Genomic DNA, 21,110 nt, shown 5'->3' on the forward strand with positions numbered 1-21,110 from the left:
AGACCTGGTAAACTCAAGAAGGAACATTAATTTTTAACGGAAATGCTTGTATTTAAATGGTCCTTGATAAGTGATGTTTATATATTACCAAAGTTTTTCAACTTTGGACAAATTTTTATCAACACAAAATCCTTTTGCCTCCCTGCTTTTATTCTATCTCAAAACATTAACAAAATGCTTCCTTAGTTAGATGCCTTGAAAATACAAGGGTTTTGCTCGAGTGAACAGCACGGCAGAGTAGAGAGACGGTAGTTACCAAAGAGAACACAGAAGCTTTAAAAAAGATTGTCAGAAATTACAGTAATTTCACAACAAATAAGCAGAGATGTTACTGAGGGGGTCTTACAGAGAAATCTAACTTTCAAAAATCTTTTAAAGTATGTAGGGAATATTTATAAGAAAAGAGACATCCAACGATAAAGGTAGCAAGTCATTAAGAGAAAGTATTACCTTAATAACCTTAGGATTACAATTGAAATATACCAGTCTTTTCAAATCCCTATGTATGTTTTAATTATGTGGTAAATATACTACTAGGTAGTCACTTTTAATGTTCCAGTCCAAGATGACAACAGAGGAGGCTCCTGAACTCACCTCGTCCCATGGACACACCGAATCTACAGCTACACGTGGAGCAATTCCCTCTGAAAAAAATCCAGAAACTAGCTGATGACTCCTACATAATGGGTCCGTGCGAAAAAAACAAAATAAAACAAAACAAAACAAAACCCACATCAAAACACGTTTTGGCATACCTTCAACTCCTGGGAGCCATCAAGAACAAAGAAGGCAGCTCGAACAATCGTTAAGATTTGAGAGACAACCAAGAGCACAGGCCAGGCTGAATCATAATGTTTACATTTCTTTAATGTTTATTTATTTTAGAGAAACAGAGACAAAGTGCGACTGGGGGAGGGGCAGAGAGAGAGGAAGACACAGAATCTGAAGCAGGCTCCATGCTCTGAGCTGTCACCAGAGAGCACGGGGTGGGGGTGGGGGGCTCGAATCCACAAACCATGAGATTGTGAACTGAGCTGAAGTTGGACGCTTAACCGACTAAGCCACCCAGGCACCCCTGAATCATAATGTTTAAATCCTACGTGAAACCGTTGCATCAAGACCAGAAGATGTGATTGTTTTATCTAATGCTTAGAAACCAACACACAGAGTCAAAAAAAATTGAAGAAACAGAGAAATGTGTTCCAAACAAGAGAACTAGATAAAATTTCAGAAAAGGACCTTAATGAAATGGAGTAAAGTTATTTATTTAAAAAGTTCAAAATAATGATGTTCAATGAAGTTAGGAGAACAATACATGAACAAAGTGAAAATTTCAACAAACAGAATATATAACAAAGTATCAAAGAGAAATCAGAGAACTAAAGAATAAAATATATGAACTGCAAAATTCATAGAAGGGTTTACTATCAGACCAGAGAAGTAGAGAAAAGATGGGTTAACTTGAAAACAGAGCAGTAGAAGTCACCTGAGAGGAGCAATGAGAAAAAAGAATGAAAAAGAGTGAAAATAGATTAAAGGATTCATGAGATACCATCAAAATGAAAGTCAACCTATAGAATAGGAAAGACTATTTACAAATCACATTCCTGATAAGGGGTTAATATAAAAACATAAAAACTCATATATATAGAACTCATACAACTTAGCAGCAAACAAATAAACAATCTGATTTAAAAATATGCAGAGAAACTAAATAGACATTTTTCCAAAAAGATATACAAATGGCCAAAAGGTGCTTGAAAGGGTGCTCAACATCATGAATCATCTGGGAAATGCAAATCAAAACCAAAATGAGATAATACCACACATCTGGCAGAATAGCTATCATCAAAAAAACAAGAGATAACAAGTGTTGACAAAGATGTGGAGAAAAGAGAACCCTGGTGTACTTGCTCAAGGGAATGTAAATTGGTGACAGTCACTATAGAAAACTGTATGGAGTTTCCCCAAATATTAAAAATAGAATTATCCTATGATCCAGTGATCCCAGTTCTAAGGATATGAAACGGGCTATCAAAGAGATATCTGTACTCCATGTTCATTATAGCACTATTCACAATAGCCAAGATATGAAAACAACTCAAGTGTTTAGTGACAGATGACTGGATAAAGAAGATGTGAGATACACACACACACACACACACACACACACACACACACACACACACGGAATATTATTCAGCCTTGAGAATAAAGAAAATCCTGCCATTTGGGACAATGGGGATAGACCCTGAGGACATTAAGCTCAGTGAAATAAACCAGACAAACAAAGACAAATACCGCACAGTGTCACATATACGTGTGAGAAAAAAATTCAAACTTATAGAAACAGAGAGTGGAAAAGTGGTTGCCAGGGGCTCTGAGATGGAAAAGTTCTGAAGATCTAATATAAAACATTGTGACTATGGTTTTAACACTATATTGTACAAGTGAAATTTACTAAGAGAGTAGAAGTTAAGTGTTTTTACACACCAAAATATAAATACCTGAGGTGATGGATGTCTTAACTAGATGGGGGGGGGGGGGATATTTTCACAATATATACGTAAATCAAATCACCACAGTGTGCACTTTAAATATCTCACAAATTTATAAGTCCATGGTACATCAATAAAGTTGAAATAAAACACAAATAAAATAAGCTGTGTATAAAATAAAATGAGCATATTAAGGAAAAATCTTTATATTTGGATTTAAATTTAAAGTTTAAATCTAGTTTAACCTTTATTGGTTTATTAACATGTTACATTAAAAGTTCTGGTATTTTAAAGTATTAAAAAGAAAGTTATTATTTTCATTTAAAAATATATGAAAATATTATGATATTACAATTATTAGACCATTAAGTTTAGACAAAATTAAAATCCTTGGTTCATTTTGACAAAACCACATACTACATCTAAACAACAAGGAAAAGCAAAGTCTTGTAAGTGAACACACTATCTTATTAATAGTAGTCTTTAAATCAATGGAGTTTATTATTCACAGTAAAGTTATCACAGGATAATGATGTATTGCAATTTAGTCATGCCATTCATTGGGCTGAAGAAGAAGAAAGATTATCTATATAAATACCAGTGTTAATGAAGTACTAAGGATAATGGAAAAGTTTCCAAAGGATAGTTTAATCGACTCTATTTTTATAGTTTACACATTAATTATACTCCTGAGTGAGGGTATGAAAGTTTATTTTTATAGTCTTTCACCTACTAATTTCTGTTATAAATTATCTATGTAAATATTTAGGAAAATAAACTAACATATTAAAAACACAGTAATTTCCCTTTTGTGTCTTACCAAATGCTACATTAATGAACTTATACTTGAGTCTAAAGACCTAAAGAATATTTCATTACTTCACCATTTTCCTTTATCTTTACTAATTTTTGCACTTTATGAGAAAAACATTCCTATAAATACAACAACACATATAAATTACCTTAACAGCAATCCCTACTTGACTGTGTCCAGCAGCATCAAAATGGAAGCACCACATTAATACCAAATCTAATCTGACTCTAACTCAGTCTACAAATTACAAACTCAACTATTCCCATTAGCTTTTTCTAACACAGCCAATTGTTGTATGGAATCCTTTTTTTCTAGTTTTAAATATATATCCTTTACATATATGAAAGATTCAAAGAGAACATTCTTTGTCACATTTCCATCAACAGAATTTCACATTTGTCTTTTCTAATGTAATGTGAGTTAATATTAAGATAAAAATGTTACACAAAGCAAGTATAAAAGGCTATTCATACTCACATCACAGTAGAGGAATTGGGCCCCCCCATTGAATTGCCCCATGAATGAAATGGCCATTATCATGGGAAATAACAAAGACACACACACACACACACACACACACACACACAATGTCCCATATATATATACACACACGTACATATAAAACATTATATATATGCAAAAAAGTCACAAATAAATATCAAAAGATATCGGCAGTCTGGCTTTGTTTAACATCTTTCAAATAAAAGATATTTTGTATACTGATTTTATTAAGGATACATAGGGTTTCCTCTACCTGAAATACTTCAAAAATAATGTCCATCAAGAAAATTTCCCAGGACAGCCACACTACAAAAATCATGTTTTGTTCATTCAATAACACGTGGATTTTTTTCTTTATTTTAGCTTATATAAGGCAAATGCAAAATTATAATCATAAAGGTAAAATCTGAGGGGGTTTGCATGATACTTCCGTAAAAGGAAATAAAAAAACTTAATTCATTTAGCAGTACTTCCAAAATGAAGTAATTATCTGATATGAAATTGGATGTTACAAAATTAGAAGATTGGGTCAATTTATAGATATGGCCTTAATGCTTACTTGTTTAGATAGTGATCTTAGGATGACAGCCTAGGACTGGGAGCAGGGTCATTTACTATGCATGTTAAAGAAAATTGTTGTATTGGGAGACACTCATGTAACCCTATCACTATTGGTGGAAATAAAATAGTTTAAACTCATAATACAGGAATGCTATGATGACCTTTCCAAAATAAGTGCCAGTTTTATTTAATAAAAGGTAAGTAGGAAGAAGAATACTATTGTAATTAAACACTTATGAAGAAGTGTTCCTTCTGTACTTCTGGAGATACTATAAGATTGTGGAAGACATATTCTATCTTGACTCCCAATAAGTCACTTTGAATGTAGGAGGAACATGTGACTTGGTTCTAACCAGTAGGAGCTGACAAAGGTAATGCGATAGTCACTACCATAATTTTATTCCCTTAGCCCATTAAGACGACAGTTTTCTGCTGGCCCTGAAGAAGGAACCTGCCATGTGTGGAGGGTAACAGAGGGAACCACAGGGCAAGATGCTCAAGAGTCTCCAGTTGCTGAGAGTGGCTTGGCTGACAGCCAGGGAGCAAAGGGGAGCCTAGTACCATAACGGGAGAAACTGAATTGTGCCAATAACCGCGCTTGCTAGCTTGAAAGACTATCCCCAAGTTCCAGAACAGAATGCAGCCTTGCCAACATGTAGACTGCAGCATTCTGAGAGCCTGACCAGAGATTCCAGTTAAGCTGTGCCTGGATTTCTTGACCCAAGAAAACTGTGAGATACTAAATGTGTGCTGTTTTAAGTCATTAAATTTGTGGTAATTTGTTACATGCCAATAGAAAATACAAAGATAAAAGTGGTTTTCTGTGCACACAATATATATGGACATTATCCTGGTCGCAAAACTTGGGAGACATTTGTGCTTATAGTAGTTACCACAGTGACTGAGCAATAACAGAAGGTAGGAATGAAAGGGAAGATAGGGCAAAAAAATCACCTTTTTTTCCTGCATAAACAGAGGAAAAGCTCTGCAAAGCTGAGATTCTGGTATAAAATGTGTAGTAAGCATACAGTATCTAGGCAACACTCAATATATAACTGAATGAATATTGAATGGATAAATACTAAAATGCACATTTTTCTCCAGGTCAGTCTAATGCATCAATGATAAGAGTGTTAACAACAATATAATTGTATTCTATTCTATTCTTAGAAAATGCCTTAAAATTACGTCATCCCAGTGGATCTTAAAATAAAAAGAAAAAAAACAAAGCCCCCTCTGTTTATACATGAGGAAAATGAGGCTTTGCCAGGCTGAATGCTCATGGCAACACCTGATTATATGGCAAAGGTAGAAGGAAGCCCAAGTAAGTGACCAGCAACGCATCTCCTGCCTGGTTAGCACCTGGTTTAGAATCAGAAGGGATGGATTTGAGAGCAGCACACCCAACACCTCCTTACCCTGTTCAGTTGTAGAGAGGAGAGTGATGGGAAGGATTGCAATTAGGCTTTTAAGAGAAGAAACCGTCAGGATAGAGGAAATGTGTTGGGAACCAGCATTTCTCAGTCAAAACTAAGGAGAGGAAATGTTTTGGCTTAGGTGGTCACAGATCATAGCATACCATTTAATCTGTAGCTGGGATTGATTAAATTGATCACTTGATGTTTTGTTTCATCTATGATAATTTTTATTTTTCTACTGATGCATAAAAGTTGATGCCATGCTTATATCTTTATCATATATCACAAAGATGAAATTGTTACTTTTTTAGCATTACAGTTTTAATCATGTTTGTATTTTCACATCTATATACAAATATGAACTGCATATACTGCTGTTAAATGAATAAGTAGTTGGATTAACACTCCTATCTTGCTATGCAACTCTATAAAGAACAAAGTTTCTACAAGCCTGGTAGCATAATAGTTGTTATAATTACTACTATTTGGGGGAAGAACTGAGAAACTGATTAGGTGAGAAAAGTTCTGAATTTGATGAGTCACTTTAGACATATAAATAAAATCTAGGTGTCCAGATTATTATTTCGCTACAGTCTAAACCTGTTCTCATCAAAATCAATTTGCTATTGGTGAAGAAAGTGTTCGACGTAGTTCAACAGCTTCTATTTTCGAGTATCTATCAGGAGATACTTTCCATTAAAGAGTGAAATAAGGAGAGAGAGGGAAGATGGCGGCGTAGGAGGACGCTGGGCTCACCGCGCATCCTGCTGATCACTTAGATTCCACCTACACCTGCCTAAATAACCCAGAAAACAGCCAGAGGATTAGCAGAACGGAGTCTCCGGAGCCAAGCGCAGATGAGAGGCCCACGGAAGAGGGTAGGAAGGGCGGCGAGGCGGTGCACGCTCCACTGACTTGCGGGAGGGAGCCGGGTTGGAGAGGCGGCTCGCCGGCCAAACAGAGCCCCCGAGTCTGGCTGGCAAAAGCAGAGGGGCCTGACGGACTGTGTTCCGACAGCAAGCGCGACTTAGCGTCTGGGAGGTCATAAATTAACAGCTCTGCTTAGAAAGCGGGAAGGCTGCAGGACAAAGGGAGGGAGAGCTGCTGAGCCCCCGGACGACAGAGCTCAGTTTGGTGGGGAACAAAGGCGCTCGCCAGCGCCATCTCCCCCGCCCATCCACCAGCCAAAATCCCAAAGGGAACCAGTTCCTGCCAGGGAACTTGCTCGCTCCGCGCAAACACCCAACTCTGTGCTTCTGTGGAGCCAAACCTCCGGCAGCGGATCTGACTCCCTCCCGCTGCCACAGGGCCCCTCCTGAAGTGGATCACCTAAGGAGAAGCGAGCTAAGCCTGCCCCTCCTGCCCCCGTGGACCTTGCCTACCCACCCCAGCTAATACACCAGATCCCCAGCACCACAAGCCTGGCAGTGTGCAAGTAGCCCAGACGGGCCATGCCACCCCACAGTGAATCCCGCCCCTAGGAGGGGTGAAGAGAAGGCACACACCAGTCTGACTGTGGCCCCAGCGGTGGGCTGGGGGCAGACATCAGGGCGGACTGCGGCCCCGCCCACCAACTCCAGTTATACACCACAGCACAGAGGAAGTGCCCTGCAGGTCCTCACCACTCCAGGGACTATCCAAAATGACCAAACGGAAGAATTCCCCTCAGAAGAATCTCCAGGAAATAACAACAGCTAATGAACTGATCAAAAAGGATTTAAATAATATAACAGAAAGTGAATTTAGGATAATAGTCATAAAATTAATCGCTGGGCTTGAAAACAGTATAGAGGACAGCAGAGAATCTCTTGCTATAGAGATCAAGGGACTAAGGAACAGTCATGAGGAGCTGAAAAGCACTTTAAATGAAATGCAAAACAAAACGGAAACGACGACGGCTCGGATTGAAGAGGGAGAGGAGAGAATAGGTGAACTAGAAGATAAAGTTATGGAAAAAGAGGAAGCTGAGAAAAAGAGAGATAAAAAAATCCAGGAGTATGAGGGGAAAATTAGAGAACTAAGTGATACACTAAAAAGAAATAATATACACATAATTGGTATCCCAGAGGAGGAAGAGAGAGGGAAAGGTGCTGAAGGGGTACTTGAAGAAATAATAGCTGAGAACTTCCCTGAACTGGGGAAGGAAAAAGGCATTGAAATCCAAGAGGCACAGAGAACTCCCTTCAGACGTAACTTGAATCGATCTTCTGCACGACATATCATAGTGAAACTGGCAAAATACAAGGATAAAGAGAAAATTCTGAAAGCAGCAAGGGATAAACGTGCCCTCATATATAAAGGGAGACCTATAAGACTCGTGACTGATCTCTCTTTTGAAACTTGGCAGGCCAGAAAGGATTGGCACGAGATCTTCAGTGTGCTAAACAGAAAAAAACATGCAGCCGAGAATCCTTTATCCAGCAAGTCTGTCATTTAGAATAGAAGGAGAGATAAAGGTCTTCCCAAACAAACAAAAACTGAAGGAATTTGTCACCACTAAACCAGCCCTACAAGAGATCCTAAGGGGGATCCTGTGAGACAAAGTACCAGAGACATCACTACAAGCATAAAACATACAGACATCACAATGACTCTAAACCCGTATCTTTCTATAATAACACTGAATGTAAATGGATTAAATGCGCCAACCAAAAGACATAGGGTATCAGAATGGATAAAAAAACAAGACCCATCTATTTGCTGTCTACAAGAGACTCATTTTAGATCTGAGGACACCTTTAGATTGAGAGTGAGGGGATGGAGAACAATTTATCATGCTACTGGAAGCCAAAAGAAAGCTGGAGTAGCCATTCTTATATCAGACAAACTAGAGTTTAAATTAAAGGCTGTAACAAGAGATGAAAAAGGGCATTATATAATAATTACAGGGTCTATCCATCAGGAAGAGCTAACAATTATAATGGTCTATGCGCCGAATACCGGAGCCCCCGAATATATAAAACAATTACCCATAAACATAAGCAACCTTATTGATAAGAATGTGGTAATTGCAGGGGCTTTAACACCCCACTTACAGAAATGGATAGATCATCTAGACACACGGGTTTCAATAAAGAAACAAGGGCCCTGAATGATACATTGGATCAGATGGACTTGACAGATATATTTAGAACTCTGCATCCCAAAGCAACAGAATATACTTTCTTCTCGAGTGCACATGGAACATTCTCCAAGATAGATCATATACTGGGTCACAAAACAGCCCTTCATAAGTATACAAGAATTGAAGTTATACCATGCATACTTTCAGACCACAATGCTATGAAGCTTGAAATCAACCACAGGAAAAAGTCTGGAAAACCTCCAAAAGCATGGAGGTTAAAGAACACCCTACTAACGAATGAGTGGGTCAACCAGGCAATTAAGAAGAAATTAAAAAATATATGGAAACAAACAAAAATGAAAATACAACAATCCAAACGCTTTGGGACGCAGCGAAGGCAGTCCTGAGGGGAAAATACATTGCAACCCAGGCTTACCTCAAGAAACAGGAAAAATCCCAAATACAAAATCTAACAGCACACCTAAAGGAAATAGAAGCAGAACAGCAAAGGCAGCCTAAACCCAGCAGAAGAAGAGAAATAATAAAGATCAGAGCAGAAATAAACAATATAGAATCTAAAAAAAACTGTAAGCAGATCAACGAAACCAAGAGTTGGTTTTTTGAAAAAATTAACAAAATTGACAAACCGCTAGCCAGGCTTCTCAAAAAGAAAAGGGAGAGGACCCAAATAGATAAAATCATGAATGAAAATGGAATTATTACAACCAATCCCTCAGAGATACAAACAATTATCAGGGAATACTATGAAAAATTATATGCCAACAAATTGGACAACCTGGAAGAAATGGACAAATTCCTAAACACCTACACGATTCAAAAACTCAATCAGGAGGAAATAGAAAGCTTGAACAGACCCATAACCAGCGAAGAAATTGAATCGGTTATCAAAAATCTCCCAACAAATAAGAGTCCAGGACCAGATGGCTTGCCAGGGGAGTTCTACCAGACGTTTAAATCAGAGATAATACCTATCCTTCTCAAGCTATTCCAAGAAATAGAAAGGGAAGGAAAACATCCAGACTCATTCTATGAAGCCAGTATTACTTTGATTCCTAAACCAGACAGAGACCCAGTAAAAAAAGAGAACTACAGGCCAATATCCCTGATGAATATGGATGCAAAAATTCTCAATAAGATACTAGCAAATCGAATTCAACAGCATATAAAAAGAATTATTCACCATGATCAAGTGGGATTCATTCCTGGGATGCAGGGCTGGTTCAACATTCGCAAATCAATCAACGTGATACATCACATTAACAAAAAAAAAGAGAAGAACCATATGATCCTGTCAATTGATGCAGAAGAGGCCTTTGACAAAATCCAGCACCCTTTCTTAATAAAAACCCTTGAGAAAGTCTGGATAGAAGGAACATATTTAAAGATCATAAAAGCCATTTATGAAAAGCCCACAGCTAACATCATCCTCAATGGGGAAAAACTGAGAGCTTTTTCCCTGAGATCAGGAACACGACAGGGATGCCCACTCTCACCGCTGTTGTTTAACATAGTGTTGGAAGTTCTAGCATCAGCAAGCAGACAACAAAAGGAAATCAAAGGCATCAAAATTGGCAAAGATGAAGTCAAGCTTTCGCTTTTTGCAGATGACATGATATTATACATGGAAAATCCGATAGACTCCACCAAAAGTCTGCTAGAGCTGATACATGAATTCAGCAAAGTTGCAGGATACAAAATCAATGTACAGAAATCAGTTGCATTCTTATACACTAACAATGAAGGAACAGAAAGATAAAGAAACTGATCCTATTCACAATTGCACCAAGAAGCATAAAATACCTAGGAATAAATCTAACCAAAGATGTAAAAGATCTGTATGCTGAAAACTATAGAAAGCTTATGAAGGTAATTGAAGAAGATATAAAGAAATGGAAAGACATTCCCTGCTCATGGATTGGAAGAATAAATATTGTCAAAATGTCAATACTACCTAAAGCTATCTACACATTCAATGCAATCCCAATCAAAATTGCACCAGCATTCTTCTCGAAACTAGAACAAGCAATCCTAAAATTCATATGGAACCACGAAAGGCCCTGAATAGCCAAAGTAATTTTGAAGAAGAAGACCAAAGCAGGAGGCATCACAATCCCAGACTTTAGCCTCAACTACAAAGCTGTAATCATCAAGACAGCATGGTATTGGCACAAAAACAGACACATAGACCAATGGAATAGAATAGAAACCCCAGAACTAGACCCACAAATGTATGGCCAACTCATCTTTGACAAAGCAGGAAAGAACATCCAATGGAAAAAAGACAGTCTCTTTAACAAATGGTGCTGGGAGAATCGGACAGAAACATACAGAAGGTTGAAACTAGACCACTTTCTCACACCATTCACAAAAATAAACTCAAAATGGATAAAGGACCTGAATGTGAGACAGGAAACCATCAAAACCTTAGAGGAGAAAGCAGGAAAAGACCTCTCTGACCTCAGCCATAGCAATCTCTTACTCGACACATCCCCAAAGGCAAGGGAATTAAAAGCAAAAGTGAATTACTGGGACCTTATGAAGATAAAAAGCTTCTGCACAGCAAAGGAAACAACCAACAAAACTAAAAGGCAACCAACGGAATGGGAAAAGATATTTGCAAATGACATATCAGACAAAGGGCTAGTATCCAAAATCTATAAAGAGCTCACCAAACTCCACACCCGAAAAACAAATAACCCAGTGAAGAAATGGGCAGAAAACATGAATAGACACTTCTCTAAAGAAGACATCCGGATGGCCAACAGGCACATGAAAAGATGTTCAACGTCGCTCCTTATCAGGGAAGTACAAATCAAAACCACACTCAGATATCACCTCACGCCAGTCAGAGTGGCCAAAATGAACAAATCAGGAGACTATAGATGCTGGAGAGGATGTGGAGAAACGGGAACCCTCTTGCACTGTTGGTGGGAATGCAAATTGGTGCAGCTGCTCTGGAAAGCAGTGTGGAGGTTCCTCAGAAAATTAAAAATAGACCTACCCTATGACCCAGCAATAGCACTGCTAGGAATTCACCCGAGGGATACAGGGGTACTGATGCATAGGGGCACTTGTACCCCAATGTTTATAGCAGCACTCTCAACAATAGCCAAATTATGGAAAGAGCCTAAATGTCCATCAACTGACGAATGGATAAAGAAATTGTGGTTTATATACACAATGGAATACTACGTGGCAATGAGAAAGAATGAAATATGGCCTTTTGTAGCAACGTGGATGGAACTGGAGAGTGTGATGCTAAGTGAAATAAGCCATATAGAGAAAGACAGATACCATATGGTTTCACTCTTATGTGGATCCTGAGAAAATTAACAGAAACCCATGGGGGAGGGGAAGGAAAAAAAAAAAAAAAGAGGTTAGAGTGGGAGAGAGCCAAAGCATGAGAGACTGTTAAAAACTGAGAACAAACTGAGGGTTGATGGGGGGTGGGAGGGAGGGTAGGGTGGGTGATGGGTATTGAGGAGGGCACCTTTTGGGATGAGCACTGGGTGTTGTATGGAAACCAATTTGACAATAAATTTCATATATTAAAAACAAAAACAAAAACAAAATAAAATAAAATAAAGAGTGAAATAATACAATTTGTTTGGTTATTTTCATTTCTCTATTTTAAAAATTGTTACTACTACCTGGAAAGGACAAGGAATGTTACACGTTGCTAGGTGACCAGCTATGAATAGTCCAACATTCCAGTGAGATTGTGCTTTAAACAAAAAGAGAGCTGCTCTTATTTTCAGCCAATGTTCTACTACATCAGATATGTTGAACTTTTAACTGTCAGATGTCTCAAAATATATGACTTTGAAGTGATGAATTCTGTTTGGTTTCTGTGTGCCATGCCGATATTGTTTTATATTTAATACATTATTTGATTATTCTCAAACTCTTTAGTATCATCTTCAGAGATAGAGGCAAATAGAAGCAACTAACATTTCAAGAATTTTGTCTATGTGTCTTACACTTTTTTATGTTAAAAATTATTTCTGGGGTGCCTGGGTGGCTCAGTTAAGTGTCAGAATTGGTCTCAGGTCATGATCTCAAGATTCACAAGTTTGAGGCCCGCGTTAGGCTCTGTGCTGATAGCTCAGAGTCTGGAGCCTGCTTCAGGTTTTGTGTCTCCCTCTCTCCGCCCCTCTCCTGCTCATGCTCTGTCTCTGTCTGTCTCCCAAAAATAAATAAAAACATTTAAAAAGTAAAAAAAAAGAAAATATTTCCACAACTTTTTATGTTATGTACTAGCCATAACATTTCAGGACAACGAAGCTAAGATGAAGGAAATTTAGACACTTACCTAGGTTGTCCAGCATGTAAAGAACTTAAGATTGGAGCCTATTTTTTTCCCATGACTACTTCTACATCCTTGTTCTTTCTATATACTTTTTCTCATTACTCTATTTGTCAAGAAGATATTCCAGGAGATCAGTATAAATCCTTATTCTTTTCAATGAATCTCATTTCTTATTGCCCAATTTTCCATGGCCAATTCATACATTTTGGATTTACAACCTTAAATTTCACATTAACATTACCATTTGTCCTCCTCTCCTGGAGGTTAAATATCTGGAATGTCTTCACACTCACCTCATGGCATCAATCATTAATCCCTTTAAACTTAATCTTATTAAAGATGCATAGAAAAATGTGCTAACCTATCTCCAGTTAGAAGCAAAGTACTTCCTTAGCAGGAACAGAATTGCACAAGCAATATTTATCCTGATAGGTATCAGGAGGAGTGATTATTTTCATGTGGAACTGGGCTTGAAAAGAAGCATTCCTTTGTTACTGGGAAAATGAATGCAAGCTTTCATTAAAATTTACCAGAAAGAGGGGCGCCTGGGTGGCGCAGTCGGTTAAGCGTCCGACTTCAGCCAGGTCACGATCTCACGGTCCGTGAGTTCGAGCCCCGCGTCAGGCTCTGGGCTGATGGCTCAGAGCCTGGAGCCTGTTTCCGATTCTGTGTCTCCCTCTCTCTCTGTCCCTCCCCCGTTCATGCTCTGTCTCTCTCTGTCCCAAAAATAAATAAACGTTGAAAAAAAAAAATTAAAAAAAAAAAAAAATTTACCAGAAAGAAATTGTGATTTTAGAAGAGATTCCACCTGATCTACATTTCACTTCTATAAGTTTATACTCAGTTTATCCCTAAAAATAATTGAGAGGCTTACAATGAGAAACTGTATCATATATAATTGCACTCTTAAAATGAGAAACTGTGTCATGTATAACTATACTCTTAAAATGAGAATAAAAGTGAGGAAATTCTTCTGAATTGGAAAGGAGACATTTCTGTGTCAAGGCCCACCTTGTAGGATCTGTTCAAGTTCCAGCAGTTGTCTCTGTAATCCACTGTTATTTGAAAAAAACATAAAATTAAGTTTAACTAGCTGTGTTGGCTTTTAAAGCTATTCTTAAACACTTCCGATCAGCTTTTTAAAATGTTAGGCCATTTTGTAGCAACATGGATGGAACTGGAGAGTGTGATGCTAAGTGAAATAAGCCATACAGAGAAAGACAGATACCATATGGTTTCACTCTTATGTGGATCCTGAGAAACATAACAGAAACCCATGGGGGAGGGGAAGGAAAAAAAAAAAAAAAAAAAAAAAAAAAAGAGGTTAGAATGGGAGAGAGCCAAAGCATAAGAGACTGTTAAAAACTGAGAACAAACTGAGGGTTGATGGGGGGTGGGAGGGAGGGCAGGGTGGGTGATGGGTATTGAGGAGGGCACCTTTTGGGATGAGCACTGGGTGTTGTATGGAAACCAATTTGACAGTAAATTTCATATATTAAAAAAAAAAAAATGTAAATGTAAATAAAGTGAGTAACATTTGGAAACTCCATAAAAAAAATAAATAAATAAAAAAAAATAAATAAATAAAATGTTAGGCCAAAAAATCTCTTCCAGTAAGTATTAACAAAGGGGAGGCGAGGAAGGAACTCTATGGCAGGGATAGGGCAGAGTCCCTGATTTTTCATTACAATCAGTTGTCAACATTCTTGAGGAACAAAGCAAGGATGTCTGCTCTCGCTATTCTGTTTAACACTGTACACAAAGTTTTGGCAAGTGCAATAAAGAAAAAAATTCAATTAACTATTCTAGTTGGGAAAGGAAGAAATAAAGCTGTCTTTATTTGCAGATGACATGAACTTGCATCCTCAGAAAATCTCAAGGATTCCACACAACAAAACTAATAGAACTAAAAACAACATTAGTGAGATTATAAGATAAAACGTCAATATACAAAAATAAATTGTATTTCTATAAAACTGCAATGAATAGTCCAAAATTGAAATTAAGAAATAACACCATTTATAAGAGCAACAAAAATAATAAAATAATTGGGACATATTTAACAAAAGAAATGCTAGTCTTCTACACCAAAAACTATAAAACTCTACTGAAAAATATTAGAGAAGATCCAAGTAAATGAAGAAATATTACATGTTCATGGATGAAATGGCTCAATGAAACAGATAGCAGTTCTCTCCAAATTGATCTATAATTTCAGTGCAACCCCTATCATAATCCCAGCAGGCTGATACTAAAATATTATTAAAATTAAAAAGATCTACAATAGCCAAAACAATTTTGAAAAGGGGGACTTATATTACCAGAGTTCAAAACTTAATAAAACACAATAATAAACAATAAAGTATACTAGTGGTGAAATAAGTTAGTCACATAGTCAAAGAGAATAGAACTGAGAAATCGAAAATAAATCCTTGTATTAATGGTGATTGTTTTTGACAAAATGTGCCAAAGCTATTCAATGGGGGGATTTTCTTTAAGGTACTTACACAAATAGATATCCATTTATGCTTAAAAAAAAAAAAAAAAAAAAAAAAAAGAACGTGGACTTCTGCCTCACACCATATACCAAAATCAACACAAAATAGGTCATGAAGCTAAATGTATAATGCTTCTGGTATAAAAAAATAAGAGAAAAATCTTTGTGACCTTGGGATAGTTCTTAATACTCTATCAAGAGCTCAGCCTGGTCGGTACAGGAAAAAACATATTGATAAATTTAATTCCATTAAAATGGAATTAATAAAATATATAAAGAATTCATACAACTCAGTAAGAAGACAAACAACCCAAATGAGTACAGTATGTGAACAGACATTTCACCAAAGAAGAGACAGGCATTGTTTATAACCACCTGAAATATGCTCAATACCATAGGTCATTAGGAAATCAGAAGTTAAAACACAGAGTTCTTATCCACACCCACCCCAAAAGGTAAACATTATCAAGTGTTGGCAATGACATGGAGAACGTGGAACCCTCAGACGTTGCTGGCAAGAACATAGTATGGTATATTCATTTTGGAAAACGATTTGCCAGTTTCTTGAATAGTTAAAAAGAAACTTACCATAGAACCCAACAATTCCTCTTCTAGGAAACCATTAAAAAATATCATATGGTTAAACTCAAACTTGTATGCAAATATTTGAAACTGGGAAAAATTCAATGGATAAAAAAAAGGGAGAATATCCAAACAATGCAATGCTATTTAGCTATAGAAAGATCAAACGACTGATACATGTGATAAAATAGATAAACTGCAAAATGTTGGTAAGTGAAAGGAGCCAGACACCAAAACTGCATACTATATGATTCAATTTATAGGAAATGCCCAGAAAGGGCAAACTTAGATACTGAATGTAAATCTCCTGCCTGTGGCTGGAGCGTTGAAGGTGGATATTGCTAGCCGCCTCAAGGGAACTTTTTGTAATGACTGAAATGTTCTAACACAAGACTGTGGTGATGGTCACAACACTCCCTAAATACACTAAAAGTAATTGATTTGTACACTTGTGCATTTGTACACTTACAAATGTGTACACACTTACAATGTGTACACTTATGTAAATTCTGCCTTATTAAAGCTGTTTAAATAATAATAAAAAAGCTATCCATATTTGGTATTGCTACCATCTCGGATCCAAGGAGACCTGTTACATTTGTCTCTTGTTTCTAAAAGCTCATAAAGATGGTAGACTAACGAAGAACAGAAGAGGAGCCAACATTTTCACTGAAGATACTGCTGTCTTTTGAACCTAAACATATTTAGTGTTCTTCACTAGTACACTTGCTAATTAGTCTTTCTAGCCGTGCAGATGTAGCCAATCCATTATGGAACTATACATAAGCAAATTATCTTTTTTGAAATCAGAAGAATTTCTTTGGCTTGTTTGAAACAGCTGTGTTTCCAGAACCATAAGATGGCTTTAAATAAAAAAGAGAGACTCATTTCTTTAGCGTTACATTTTCTCCTTTTTTTTTCCTGATAATTTCTAAGAGAAGGGGAAATAACATTTGTTGAGTGTATAGTAAGTACAGGATTTTGTGCTGGGTTCATTTGAAATTATGTGAGACACATAGAGTTGGTCTTATTTTACAGATGAGCAAATTTATTCTCAAAATTTAAATAAGCAATAGAGTTGAACTCTAACTCAGGTCTTCTAAAATTCACTATCTATTCTCTTCATTTTGTTGCCTTGTGTTTGGTTGAATAAAGACTTTCAAAACCATTATATAGTTGTTGATCAGCACCTATATCTTTGAAGTTTACAGTTAATAAAGGATCTATTTTCTAAAAGTTACAGATCATTTAATAGAAGATTGTATGCATATATTTCTCTGTGCAAACATCACAAAAATATAAATAATGATGCATATATATACATGTGTGGACACACATATATGTATGTATAGGTATGAACAATAAAGTTTTATAAATTCCATGACTTTGTCTCAGTTGTTCCTAAAATTCTATTGTAATAATTACTTGCATTTCAGATTTTACTACCAAATTATGAGAACATTTTAGATGATAGTCTGTGTTGTATTCATTTTATTACCCTTGCAATGAACACAATGTAAATCACACCAGGGGTGTTCGATCAGTAAATATTAACAAATAATTAAAAGTGCATCTAATATGAGATATAAGAACATTTGCAAAATATGTTTTATGTTGCATGAGTTTTTATAGGAAGAACAAAAACTTATTTATAATTTTTTAAAATCTATATAAATATCATTAGAGTAATGGTTCTCAAACATTTTGGTTTTAATGAGCCATTTATACTCTTTGATATTACTGAGGACCTCAAAGAGATTTTGGTCCTATAAATTCCAGCTCTGTATATTTTCTGTATTATAAATTAAAAGTGAGAGTTTAAAACATTAATGAATGTAAACTAATAAACTCATTCTATGTTAAAATAATGACATTTTTGGTAAAAAATGACTGTATTTTAAAAATGGGACACTTAAGAGATGGGTGGTATTGCTTTACATTATTACAATTATGCCTAATATTGAGCTAACTGGAATACAGGTAAATTCTCATATTTGCTCTGTATACGGTCTGTTGTGATGCACACATCATGTAACCTCTAGAAAAAACTCTACTGCATATTCACAAGGAAATGAGAGTGCAAAGGCAAGTGTTTCTTAGAATTTACTATGAAAATAGTTTTGACTTTGTGGATTTCGTGAAAGAATGTTGGGAACCATGAGGGTTTCCTGCTCATACTTTGGGAAACACACGGGAGAAACAATGAGAAAAAACCAAAAAAAACAAAAAAACAAAACAAAAAACCCCACACACTTTCTATTCTGGTCTCCTATTCTGAAATTATTTTTTATTCCAAAAAATAAAAATATATTTTCTCTTTTTATGAGGTATACCTGTTTTGTATAATTCTTATAAAATATCTTAATGCTACTTCCAGTTAGAATGGTTTATTAAACTCTTATAGAAGATACACAGTACTTCTACTTTCAATGAGTTTCTAAAACCAAGATGGAAATGCACTCATGGCCATTTGGCCCTCTGTTTGGGAGAACAGATACACTACTGTTCTCTTCACTCTTTTCTTGCTTACAACCTCATCTTATTTATAAAGGCATTTAAGTTGTTAGTTTAGATAGCTTTTTCACCACTGATGAAGCTACTGGCCATTGCTCTTTTTCTCTAAATATGAAAAACAAACAGAAACTTAACATTTTTTTTATTATGGAAAACTGCATGCATATAAAACAAGTATTGGAGGCCAATAATAAAACCCAGGGTGGTCAGTCTTCTAGCTCCAACCATTACCAAACCACAGTCAATCTTTTTTCATCTATTCGTTCATCATTCTCCATGCAACTAATTTTGAAAGAAATCCCAAATATTGTTTCTTCTGGAGACATTTTAGCATGTATCTCAAAAAAATATGCCCTTAACATTAACGTAAAAATGGTACAACATAGCTAAAAAATGACAGTAAATCCTTAATATCACCAAAAGTTTAGTCAAGCAAAACAGGCTTTTGGTTGAGTGGCAAACAGCAAGCAGAGAGATTAGCCTCTCTGATCAGCACAAATGCTCTGCCTAAGGGCTTGCCTGCCACTGGCTTAGACCTTCTGGGCATTGTTCGCTAAAGAAGTCATTTCTCACTCCAGTTATGCATATACCTGTACTTAAATCCCTTTGAGGTACTGAGGACTTACTTAAAAACAACACGAGTTGTTTCAGAACATTTAACTTACTATGAGATCATTCTATCCAAGGACACATGGAAAGTATATTCAGTAGTAATTAATGCAGGGAAATAGAATGGGGAAAAAATTTTTACTTTTATATTAGGTAAATATCAAAAGGAAAAGGGGCATGCAGAGACACGATACGCTATACGACTAGTAAATGTATTGTTCAAAACAATGATTCTTGCTTCTCATTTAGTAAAATCTATATACAGAGGAAACCGAATTTAGCTTTCAGACTAGAATATTTACAACGAGATATCAACCGTTATTATTTCTTTTTTATATTCAAAGCTTTTTTTCCTAATTGTGGTAAAGGAAAGCAAATTAAAACGAGTTACAAAAGACAAATACTAAGGTTGAGGGAATGATTAATACAGCATAAAAGTAAGACTATGGCTAGAAAAAAGATACATTAATATAGAGTTTTGATGATTTAGTAACACAGTTTGAAGATTTCTGTTGCTGGCAGTGGAAAAAAATTTTGGCATTGCTGGGAAGCACTATGTTGTTTTGCTTTATGAGCTGGAGGGAACTGAAATAGTCTGCAGAAGTAACTATTCCATAGAGTTATTCCACAGTAATTATTCCAATCCACAGAGCCCATGGATTTTAAAACTCACCCTTGGGACTTTCATCACTACTTAAAATACTGTGTGTATGCAGTGAAACTATGGAAGTTTAAATTATCTGTCTCTGATAGGAGAAAAATTACCAATCTTAAAAGGAAACAACATTAGATTCCTAATCGATTCATTCTCTATGAAAATAAAGAAAGTAAAGTTGCTCAAAGTAAAACCTGTTCCACATCCACATGCTCCATGGTCTAAAATGTGCAAGGAACAATAGCAAGTGAACTGATAAAAAAATACCTGTTTTGTCCTTTGTTATATCAGTCCTTAAAGAGAAAAAAAAAACCCTCCACACATATACCATGTTAGATATATCACCTATACATATACTTCTATATATGTATATATGAACATCTATATTTATGAATATTTTCTGTTGATATACAGTGTCTATATACACAAGGAATATACTTGAGGGAGAATATAGGTACTGTTCATCTTTCAAAAAGTCATTAACTTTGACAGAATTTATATTTAGTCTCAAAGATTTAAACAAAAATTTTAAATTTGTAACATAGAACTTCCATCATCTTTCAGAAGCATCTAGGTCATGAAACACGAATGCAAAACTATCACCCTGGGGGAGATGAAGGAAGCATGACAACTAAAGGCAATTTGGAATCTGGATTGGATCTTGGACCAGAAAAAAAGGAAAAAAAAAGAATTTAGTGGGTCAGAAGAGAAACTCAAAAACTAGATAAGGCTTGTAGATATTTTAATAGCTTCATATTAATGTTAACTTTCTGGTTTCGATATCTTATTGTGATTAGGTAGATGTTAACATTAGGGAAACTAGGTAAAGGACGGGCAGAAGAAGTGACTGTACTATTTTCTGGGGGGCCCAGGATTTTGTAGGAATCTAACATTATTTCAAAATAAAAACCTTTAGAGATGTGTCCTATGCCTTGGTTTACATAAGAACACAAACAAGCAAACAAACAAAAACAAAAACAAACAAAAACTGATTGATAATGTTCAAAGTGACAAGGCAGAGCGGGATTTATTCCTTAGAAGAATCAGAGGCAGTTCCCTATTTCCTG

The 21,110-nt window shown here is 36.1% G+C and overlaps 1 protein-coding gene and 1 long non-coding RNA gene across 2 annotated transcripts in view; one reads left to right on the forward strand and one right to left on the reverse strand.

The window, feature by feature from the left end:
• The window catches only part of PCLO (piccolo presynaptic cytomatrix protein), a 361,627-nt gene that overhangs the window by 55,947 nt on the left and 284,570 nt on the right, over positions 1-21,110 (reverse strand). The window lies entirely within an intron of this gene.
• LOC122206939 overlaps positions 5,019-21,110 on the forward strand; it is a 71,222-nt gene continuing 55,130 nt past the window's right edge. The window contains exon 1 of the long non-coding RNA XR_006196627.1: positions 5,019-5,105. This is a non-coding gene — a long non-coding RNA (uncharacterized LOC122206939). The remainder of the gene's footprint in view (positions 5,106-21,110) is intronic.

The sequence above is a fragment of the Panthera leo genome, chromosome A2 (genome assembly GCF_018350215.1).
Source record: "Panthera leo isolate Ple1 chromosome A2, P.leo_Ple1_pat1.1, whole genome shotgun sequence".
Lineage (NCBI taxonomy): Eukaryota > Metazoa > Chordata > Mammalia > Carnivora > Felidae > Panthera > Panthera leo.